Genomic DNA, 11512 nt, shown 5'->3' on the forward strand with positions numbered 1-11512 from the left:
TCTAAATGTGACATAGGGGACTGGTTTAATCTAACAGATTTTCCCTGTGGTAATTTTTATCACTATATTTTTCCTTTATATTTTTTTACATTGGTTTGTTATAAGATTTTTGCTAACAAAAACAGGCAGTCACACATACGAGTATGGCTCTTTATAACATCCAAAACAAAAACAGGTAGTCACACATATGAGTATGGATCTCTATAACATCCAAATCCTAGACAAGCCATACCCAAATACCCAGTACCAAACCTCTAAAATGTTGTTGAGCCCACTGCTAGACCATACTACCAATTCCCTAACACCTAACCACACTATCAAATAACCCACACTACCAATTCCCTAATACTGAAGCACACTATCAAATAACCAAAGAAACAGTGGGATAAACAAACAGAACAAAACTGCTCAAATTTCCAACAAACCAGACCCTGAAACCTTTGAACGAACGCACTGAAGACAGATTTCAGAAAACGATTAATAGTAATGTCTCCAAGTGATAGCAAATTAATGCTGAAGAATAAAGGAGGATGAGGTTACTCGGGGTATTCGCCTCTTCCATGACCCATTCACTGCAAGACAGAAACTGTCGAGTACAAGCTGTAGGGTGCAACCATGGTTATCACCACAACAATGAAAACAATATGAGAATGTTCAGAGACCTGACTACGGAGTCAAATGCCGAGACCCAAAACGGACCCCATAATCCCACCTTCACCCAGAAGTGCAATAAAACTAGATCGAACGGCTCAGCCGAGACCTGTGGACGTACATGCCCATTAATCTCCATCTGCTGCTCTTTCTTTAATGGCATGTGCCACTTGTCCTTGGTATTTGAATGCACATATAAAACTTTAGGTGAAACCTTAATCAAATAAGCTAGGAGATTGGGAAGGGGCGCAGCATGGTCAATATTTTCCCTTAAAACATGAAAGAATTAATGTTTGAATTATCGGCATGGTCAATATTTTCCCTTAAAACATGAAAGAATTAATGTTTGAAGCGATTGGTCGCTCTTTGAATTTTCCGAGAGAGCCTCGCTAAATAGTTATCAGGAAGGACAGCAAATGAGTTCGATAATTATAGTTGACTCTCCAATAACAATTACCTCCCTTGAAGCAAGAAATCTTAGCCTTTAAAAATAGCTAATGTTTCTACTCGGCTTCCCCCAATTTATATTTAAAGCTTACTTCTTAATTTCCCTCGCAGTAAAAAAATATACCCACTGCACCTGCTACCTCCTAACAATATCCTATTTTTACAACAGGATTCAGCGGCAGTACAAATTTAATGGAAAGTCGACAATTTCTTTCTAGAGATTCTAGATTGGAAAACCATGTGTGTTTTGGTTCTATTTACACCAACATAAAATTTCTCTGGAGAAAATGAAGAATTCAAGGAAAGTTATCATGTGCAATTTTACTACAGCAAATAACATCCTTGGAGAAAAAACAATAATTGGCTTCCTTTGCTGAGGGAGAAGATAGTCAAATACTTTTGGCAATTGCTCTTTCACTGTATTTAAGCGGTATTTCCTACCTAAGTACAGGCATGCTTTCATATATGTTCTTATATCTGAGATATTCTCAGCAAGTATTATAATCTATACAATATTTTTCTCTCTTGTATCTCCTATATCATTCCTACTAGGTAAGATGTGTAATATGTAAATCTAAGTTGTTATCCATTCACACGTGTATGTGATCCATTCATTCTTCGTTATATAACTCTTACTACAACAGAAAAAGAACAAAATATGTCTAAAACCTGAAATTCTAAATTTCATATAAGAAAGGCAAAGGCTGGTTGCCATATTATAGTAATATTTATTAATATATAAATAACAGTAACACACTTCTATGCAAATGGAGGATGCCTTCCACGCTGTAAGACGTAAAACAAACTGATACTTCCCATTAGCCAAGATAGAGACTCTGCTTTAACGTTAACATGGGCCAAAGCTTTAGCATATGTAAAACTTGTTATAACTGATCAAAGTGATAAAATCATATTATATTATAGCTAAAGTGAAAATGAAACCGATGCCTAGAGCTTAAGAACACTATAGTTCTGAAATTCAGCATTAGTTAACGTACACTTACCGGCTTCTTTGTAGTCCCCCATTATAATAAAGCAATCAGCAGCCAAGTCTGGTTTCTTGATAGACAGAAAACATTCAGCTGCTTCTCTCAATGAAATTTTTGCTGCTTCAGCGTCACGATCAAGAAGCCTCTGACCAGATTGTTGGAGACTTGCAGCTTTTGCCCATTTGGCTATTTTTGAATGAGGTTCCTTGGCCTTTTCGAAGCACACAATAGCCGTGTCATAGAGTTTTTCATGGAACATCTGTACAATTTTAAAAATATCTACAATGTTAAATTATGAGACTTCTCTTTCATATGCAGAAGACAATAAAAACAATTAGAAACATGAAGAAAGTACCAAATTTGAAGATTTTGAATAAAACTTTTTGTTTTCACACGGCTATAAAAGAACATGCGCGATCCTCCAAACTTCAACTTATTGGGGTTACCTTTCTGCAGAAATGGACAGTGCAAAAATCCATTTGACAGAAACTTATATCATGGACATTTGCATTATATGGACCAGGAACTTATATATATAAATCCAATGTTTTGTGTCGATAATTATCCCTCGTCACCATGGAACTAAAAGTTTAGCGTCCAGCTTAATCTACTGAAGTCCTAGTATATAGCCATCGGAGACCTAGTATATCGCCATCGGAGAGTACTCAGGGGAAAGATGAAACATGCCAATAGTGAGGCTTCCTAGGCGGTCAAGAATTTTTGAAATAATAATCCCAACCATGGCAATAACCACCCTAACAACCATATTTGTCATAAGCATTTTTGCAAGTGCGTCTCTGTTTGAAGATGGAAGAGGTGCGTCTCTGTTTGAAGATGGAAGGACTGAAGTCAGGGGCGAACAAGGAATTTAAAGCATTTAATATATTTTGCTAAATAGATATGGGCAAGAATTCATTTAGCCATTATCGCCCACACTCCACAAACACTGATCACATTCAACAACAACATCATCCTAATTACTTTGTTCTATGAGGAATTAAACATAAAATGTTAAATATGAATGTAAAAGTCATTTTGTAATGGTGGAACAAATTTTGGTGGACGCCTTAAAACAACAGTTACTATGTTTTATTGTGTGTTATTCCACGTGAAGTATTTTGTTTTTACTTGATAAATGAGAGTCTCATGTGAATTTATTTTCAAGATTTAGAAATAAATCCTAAGTTTTATTTTTGATGCTCGAAGTTTTTACCTTTGTTTTTGCCATAAGTGAATTGTATATTTATTAAGTCTATGCAATAGCTCTGAGAAATCCAGGTCCGTGAAATCAACTTCACAAATGTCATAGACCTCTGCGAAATAAGTCATAGCCTATGCCTCTCCACCTAAATTCTATCAATTTTTTCTAACATTGTATCGAGCGGGTTAAATATTGTTAGTGTAAAAACAAGTGTTTTTACTAGTAGAAAGAATTGTTTTGAGGGAAGATTGTTTTTAACATATTTACCAGCAGGTAGAAAGTTTTTTTACGCTTAGAAATGGCAACATCAAGCACAAGTATGACTAATTCTCAAATACCTTAGTTTAATAGAAAAAAATATGATTATTGGGTTATTACAATGAAGACCATGTTTTCTTCTCAAGACATTTGGGATTTGGCAGAGAATGGTTTTCAAGAACCAGCAGATGCAGCAGCATACAATGCCTTATCTCAACAAAAAAGAGATTTGTTAAGGGACAACAGAAAGAAGGATTCAAAATTCCTGTTTTATATTTTCCTAGTTCATGAAAGTATTTTCCCAAGGGTTGCAACATCAACAAAGTCCAAGCAAGCATGGGACACTCTCCAGACAACCTACTAAAGCATGGCAAAAGTCAAGACAACAACGCTGCAAATGTTGAGGAGAGATTTTGAAACACTTTGTATGAAAGAGTCTGAAAATATAGACTCCTGTTTTACACGTGTAAGTGGGCTAGTTACTCAAATCAGGTCTCATGGTGAGACACTTGGGGAAAGAAGAATAGTTGAGAAAGTTTTGAGAAGTTTGCCAGCAAGGTTTGAGGCCATTGTTGTGGCCATAAAAGAAACAAAGGATCTCTTACAGTTCTCAGTGGATGAACTTAATGCATCATTGATTTCTCATGAAAATAGATCGAATAGAGCAGCAAGCTCCTCAATGGAGCATGCCTTCAAGACAAAAGTATCATTTGGTCAAGATCGAGGCAGAGAAAGATCATATACTAGAGGAAGAAGAAGAAGTCCACACATAAGTGGAAGAAGTAGCCCTTCAAGCTCAAATGGAAGAGGCAGCAATCAAAATCCAAGTCAAGGCCCAAGCCAAAATCAAGCACAAGGTCAGAGGTATGATAAATCTCAAGTTCAATGTCATTATTGTAAGAAGCATGATCATTATGCAAATGAATGTAGAAAAAAGCAATATGACATTAGTAACAAACCAAGTGTAAATTTCACAAGAGAAAATTAGAACCATGATAGCATGTTTTTAGCTTGTAATGTAACACAAGAAAAACAAAGTGATATATGGTATCTAGATTCAAGATGTAACAACCACATGTGAGGAAACATAAATATGTTTTCAAATCTAGATGAAAGTATGAAATCTGAAGTGACATTAGGGACTGATAGCAAAGACTTTGTCATGGGAAAAGGAAGAGCTAATATCCTAACAAAGAATGGGGAGAAAAAACACATCTCAGATGTTTACTTTGTCCCTAGTCTAAAACATTACCTCATAAGCATTGGACAGCTCATGCAAAAGGGCTACAATGTCTTCTTCAAGAATGATGTATGCACAATTTTGGATAGGCCTCCAAGCAGATCGTCGATTGCAAAGGTTCAGATGACAAACAATAGAATGTTTCCCCTAAAACTAAAATCAGTTTTGAAGGAAGAAGGTGCACAAGCACAACTATCAATGAACTCACAAGAAGATGGAAGGAAAGAGGCAACTGTCACACAAGTAAACTTTCAAGCAGAGGTAAAAGATGAAAACTAGTTATGGCATTTGAGATTTGGACATTTCAATTTTGGAGGTTTGAATTCACTGCATAGGAAAGGCATGGTGAAGGGTTTACCACTCAAAAAAACCAGACAACACATGTGAAGGATGTATCTTGGGCAAGCAACATAGAGAAACATTTCTAGCAAGAAAGTCAGTAAGAGCAAAGGCACCTTTGGAGATTGTCCACTCAGATTTATGTGGACCAATACAGACACCATCAATTGGTGGCAACCACTATGTATTGACCTTCATAGATGACTACACAAAAAAGACATGGGTCTATCTCCTAAAACAGAAAAGTGAAGTGTTTGAGCACTTTCGTCAATACAAAGCTCTTGTTGAGAAGCAAAGTGGACACTACATCAAAGTCCTCAGCACTGACAGAGGTGACGAATATATCTCAAATGATTTCCTTCGATTTTGCAGGAAGCATGGAATTCGTAAGCAATTTACAACAAAGTATACACCTCAGCAAAATGGTGTAGCAAAAAGGAAGAATAGGACCATTATGGAGATGGCAGGGAGTATGATGAAAGCAAAGCATTTGCCAAATGATTATTGGGTTGAAGTTGTCGCTTATCCAACATATATGTTGAATAGATGTCCAACCAAAAGCGTTTAGAACATAGTTCCTGAAGAGACATGATGGAGTGGAAGAAAACATAGTGTCACTCACATGAGAGTTTTTGGATGTGTAGCTTATGCACATGTCCCGAATGAGTTGAAGAAGAAGTTTGACAGCAAGGGGGAGAAATGTATATTTGTTGGATACATTGATGAGTCCAAAGCATACAAACTCTACAATCCATTAACCAAGAAGGTCATAATCAGCATAGATGTGCAGTTTATAGAAGAAGAAGCATGGGATGGAAGTTTAGAAAAGGCAGTCAATGTCAAAGCATGTATACCACATGAGGACAAAGATGAATTAATAGCAGCAAGTAATTCCTCAACAGTGACTCCCTCTACTCCTATTCAAGAGCAACAAGGCAGGAAGCAAGCAACACCATCGACAAATAATAAAACAGTTTCGCGCAGCCAAGCAAGTGCTTCTCCAAGCACACCACAAAGCGCAACACGAAATGACATCTCAAACCCATCTTCAGCAAACACAAGAAGACCAAGATTCATAAATTTAAATGAAATTTATGTTAAGGATGAAGTTGAGGGTAGCGTTGGTCTGAATTCTTTATTTGCCTTGTTTTTTCCTGTAAATGACCTAATCCATTTTGAAGATGCAGTCAAAGAAGAAAAGTGGGTTGCGACAATGGAGGAAGATATAGAAGCAATAAAAAGGAATGCCACATGGGAGTTAATGAGCCTTCCAAAAGGAAAACATGTCATTGGGGTGAAGTGGGTCTATAAGACCAAAAGCAACATTGAGGAAAATATTGAAAGGCACAAAGCAAGACTAATTGTCAAAATATACAAACAGCAGCATGGAAGAGATTACGCAGAGACATTTGCATCAGTCGCGCAAATGGAGATAGTGCGCGCAGTTGTGGCGATTGCCACACAACATAAATGGAAAGTGTATCAGATGGACGTAAAATCAGTGTTCTTGAATGAAGTGCTGAAAGAAAAAGTGTATGTTGCACAACCACTTGGTTATGAGGTTGAAGGCCAAGAAAAAAAGTGTATTGGTTGAGGAAAGCTCTTTATAAGCTGAAGCAAGCACCGCGCACATGGTACAACAGGATACATGTATATTTGTTGGACATTGGTTTCAACAAATGTGACGGTGAATCCACTCTCTACATCAAAGAGAGCGAAGGTAAGATTCTCATTGTCGTCTCATATGTAAATGATTTGATTTTTACAAGCAGTGATGATTTCCTCATCGTTGATTTCAAACAAGTCACGAAGAGTGAACATGAAATCACTGATTTGGAATTGCTAAGATATTTTTTGGGCATAGAAGTGAAGCAAACAGAAAATGCCATTTTTATCTCTCAAGTGAAGTATGTGGCAAACATTTGGAGAGATTTAAAATGCAGAACATCAAGTTCGCACCAACTCCAACTGTCATAGGGTTGAAGTTGATCAAAGAAGATTTCAGCAACAATGTCAATTCGACATTATACAAAAACATGATAGGCAGCTTAATGTATTTGATCGCCACTAGGCCGGATATAATGTATGCAGTAAGTTTGTCGAGATTCATAGAGACACCCAAGTAGACACATTGTCAAGCAATAAAAAGGATTTTAAGGTATATAAATGGGAAAAAACAGTATGGCGTTTTGTACACAGCAACCTAAAGTGATTTCAGGCTGGTTGGTTACACTGACAATGATTGGGCAAGCAATATCGATGTTAGAAAGAGCAAGTCAGGATATGTTTTTCATTTGGGTTCCAGAGCCCTTGCATGGGCCTCCAGGAAGTTGCCAATAGTGTCACTGTCAACAACGGAATTTCGTAGCAACAACAATGGCGTGTCAGGCAGTTTGGATGAGAAGGATGTTGAGGTATCTTCGTCATGACCAAGAGGGAGCGACAACTATTTTCTGCGATAACACCTCAGCCATTTCATTATCAAAGAATTTTGTCTTCCACAAGACGACCAAGCATATTGATGCTAAATGTCATTTTATTAGAGAGTTGATTAACAATGATGAAACTGTGTTGCAGCACTGCAGGTCACGGGAACAATTTGCTGATATCTTCATAAAGCCATTGGCATGTGAAAGTTTTGTTTATCTTGGAAACTATTTGGAAATTGTCAATGGCAGCAACTGTGATTAAGGGGGAGTGTTGAAAATAATAATCCCAACCACCGGAATAAACAGCCTAACAGCAGCCATACTTGTCAGAAGCATTTTTGCAGGTTGCATCTCTGTTTGAAGATGGAAGGACTGAAGCTAGGCGGGAACCATTTTGAAACGCAACAAGGAATTTAAAGCACTTAATGTATTCTGCTAAATAGATATGGGCAAGCATTCATTCAGTGACTATTGCCCACCCTCCACAAACACCTGCGCAATTTTGATCACACTCAACAACAACATCATATTAATTACTTTGCTCTGTCATGAATTAACTGTAAAATCGTATGTTGAGTTAAATAAGAATGTAAGAGTCATTTTGTAACAAAGAGAGGGTAAGAGAGTTAAAAAAAAAAAAAAAAGGAGTGCAAGTCTCTGAGGAGAAAATGGTGGAACAAATTTTGGTGGGTGCATGAAAACAACAGTTACTTGTTTTACTGTGCGTTATTTCATGTAAAGTATTTTGTTTTTACTTGGTAAATGAGCTACAGCCTCATATGAATGTATTTGCAAAATTTAAAAATCAATCCTAAATTTTATTACGCCGTAAGGCGTCTCCATTTGAAATGAATTACCCTAGCTGTCGCCGTGTCCTATTATTCACCGTAGATTTGTGGTGTTAGACGATCAAACAAAACTTGATCGTTGATCAAAAATTAAAACGGTTCATGAATTTTCACCCTCGCCGTTCACCCTAAAATCTGGTCTTTCTGAGTCTGATTTCCAGAAATTGCCTATTTCCTTAAGCACCACCAACGCCGAACACAGCAGCAATGATAAGAAGAATGATGTCGAAAATATTTGCATCAACATCGATCTTGAATGCATGGTTTGTCTTGATCAATTCAAGGATGGTGATAAATGCCTTGTGTTACATAAATGTAGCCATTGTTTCCATGTTCCCTGTGCAGATGTTTGGCTCTCCCAGCGCTCCATATGCCCCATTTGCAGAGGCAGTGTTGAAATTATTAATGTTGATCAACACCCATGTGGGCCAATGCGTTCATCTCGCACTTGAAATCTTTTTCAGTCTGTGTTGAACATGGCCGGAGTCTTTTTACTGCCAGCAAAGATTGATCTAGCAGTTTGCCTTTGTAGATTATACCTTTCCTTCCCTGCAAAACGATATTGTCTTCGCTGAAGTTGCCAGTGACCGCCACAAGATCAGCCAATCTCATCTTCCTGATGGGTATCTCGAACGAGCAAACTTTAACAGATCTCCGAGCTCGGACATATTTCTGCCAATCATTGGGCTCATTGGTACTTGGCGGTGGGATTTTGACAAATCTTCTGCTTTTTGCTTCAGAAATCATCCAATGAAGAGCAAGTAAAATCCAGACAATTAACACTATGCCAAATAGAAGAAAAGCCGCAACAACCATGGGATTGTTCGATGCTGTGCACGTCTTTGAAAGGGGAGGCCCACATAGCCCAGGGTTACCCTGAAAATTAGAGGCAGAAAAGTTGTGAGTGAATGAAGGTATATTTCCAGTAAGCTTGTTGTTTGCTACATTGAAGTCCTTGAGACGGTCGATCCGTGTCAATTGCCAGGGAATTTCCCCTGTAAGTTGATTTCCATTCAGGCGGAGGATATTGAGGTATGTGCAATTATGAACCTCAGCAGGAATAGGTTCCATAAACTTGTTCTGGGAGAGATCAATGGTTACCAGAAAAGGAAGCCATTGGCAGAGCTCCTTGGGAATGGTACCCGTAAGACTGTTTTGAGAGAGATCCAAGCTCATCATACTCTTGCAGTTCTGTACTCCAGATGGAAACTCACCTTGAAGCCCCAACTCTTGAAGCAAAATTGACTTCACTTTGTTATCATCATCATGCCAACAAGTAATTCCTAGAAAATTGCAAATAAACCCATTGTTAGTGTTCCGGAAGTTCCAGGTGCGAAGGTTGCCTTGAGGGTCCTTCAATTCCTTGTAAGTAGTCTGAAGACACTGTACATCGTTTCCTGGAGAAATGGTCTCGGACGAACTGAGGCATATGAGTTGGAGAATGAGTAGCATGAGCCGTAGCAAGCCCAAACACCCAAAAATTGTCATGGCTTAATCAGTGCTCTCCTGTCGTTTCAAACACAATCCTGTACCTGCCTAATCTCAACAAATGGCCGCTGCTCACCCAGCTCAAACAGGATTGCTGGTATCCAAGTGCAAGCATGAATCGCTTACTGAGGTTAATGTCTCATTGGCCAGCCCCTAATTATAATACCCACAACAAATTTTCCACATCAGAAAATGAAAATTGAGAAATCCATGAGATGGACAAACGAAAGGGGTATCGCCGTGTGCGTCTTGTCTTCTGGTGTGTACTTTTCGCGGGCAGCTTCCGATGGCAAATCCATGGCGATTGCTACGTCTTCTCCACTGCATCGTAGTCTTGGTTTGTCTTGATCAATTCAAGCATGGTGATAAATGCCTTGTGTTACCAAAATGTAGCCATTGTGCAGATGTTTGGCTCTCCCAACGCTCCATATGCCCCATTTGCAGAGGCAGTGTTGAAATTATTAATGTTGATCAACACCCATCGACCGAAAATCCTCAGAATTCAGTGGCGATTAACCCTGCAGAAGAACAGGCACTTGGGCCTCAGTTAGATATTACGGGTAATATTAATTTTGATTCTCACGCGGATAATGTCGTCATTGAGATTCCTTTATAGAATAGATAGTTCATAATTTCTCACGCGGAAAATGTCGTCATTGAGATTCCTTTATAGAATAGATAGTTCATAATTTTTCTTGAAATTTTGTTGCGGATTGTATTGGTTTTTCTGTGTAGTGAATTGAGTTGTGTAAGATTTGTATTCACAATTTTGTAATCCAATGTACTCCTGTCATATTTTTCTTTTGAAGATAATATTGCATCGATGTAGAATAAAATCATTTATTCTTGAGCAGGGTAGTCATAATTTTTACATGTGAAATTTCATTTTGGAGTGCTTTTGCCTTCCAAGGTAATATGGGATATATGTGAAATAGAACTACTTATTCTTTAACAAGGTAATCATATTTTCTACATGTGAAATTATGCTTCCTTTATTAATTCTAGGCCTGTAGGTTTGAAGCAGCCCTTTTATTTTTATTTTGTCCATATATGAATTATTGGATTAGCGTCTGGCATTTGTGAATTTGATATTTTGTGCCAGCATTACGCTTGGCATACATCAATGCTTACATTCCATTTTTCCAAAATCCATTTTTCCAAAATTGGGACTCTGGGACTCTAAATTTGACATTTTCTGTGAACATTTTGGGTGGGCATATATAAATGCTGAAAGCCTATTTTCCCCAAAGTTGTAGCTGTTGGCCATGTATAAATGTTACTAATCATCTAATACTTAGTATGGTGAAGGTGGTTTAATGTCTTGCGGAGGCTATTTCATCAGTTTCAGGATAATTTATGCATTAACACAATTTCATGTAAATTTGTTATGGGATAAAGTAGATGTTCCTAAACTGCAGGAGACATGATCATGTAAATACTCAGCAATATTTTGTGCCTATATCTCAAGTTAATCTAAGAATGTTGCCATGAACAGCTATGTGGAATGCTACCTCTATCTGAGGAGAGGTAATATTTTATTTGGCTAAGGGCCCAAACATCGATTGGGAGGGATGCCCTGGCCACCTTCAAACCAGACTATTAAAACTACTAGAAATTGGATA

At 37.8% G+C, this 11512-nt stretch overlaps 1 pseudogene; it reads right to left on the reverse strand.

The window, feature by feature from the left end:
* Nucleotides 1–8804: 8804 nt before the first annotated feature.
* On the reverse strand, nucleotides 8805–9890 carry LOC149214178 (putative inactive receptor kinase At1g27190 pseudogene; annotated as a pseudogene).
* Between the last annotated feature and the right edge of the window lie 1622 nt (nucleotides 9891–11512).

The sequence above is a fragment of the Pinus tabuliformis genome, chromosome 1_1, assembly GCF_031772625.1.
Source record: "Pinus tabuliformis cultivar Carrire ecotype Pingquan chromosome 1_1, CPIR1, whole genome shotgun sequence".
NCBI classification, from domain to species: domain Eukaryota; kingdom Viridiplantae; phylum Streptophyta; class Pinopsida; order Pinales; family Pinaceae; genus Pinus; species Pinus tabuliformis.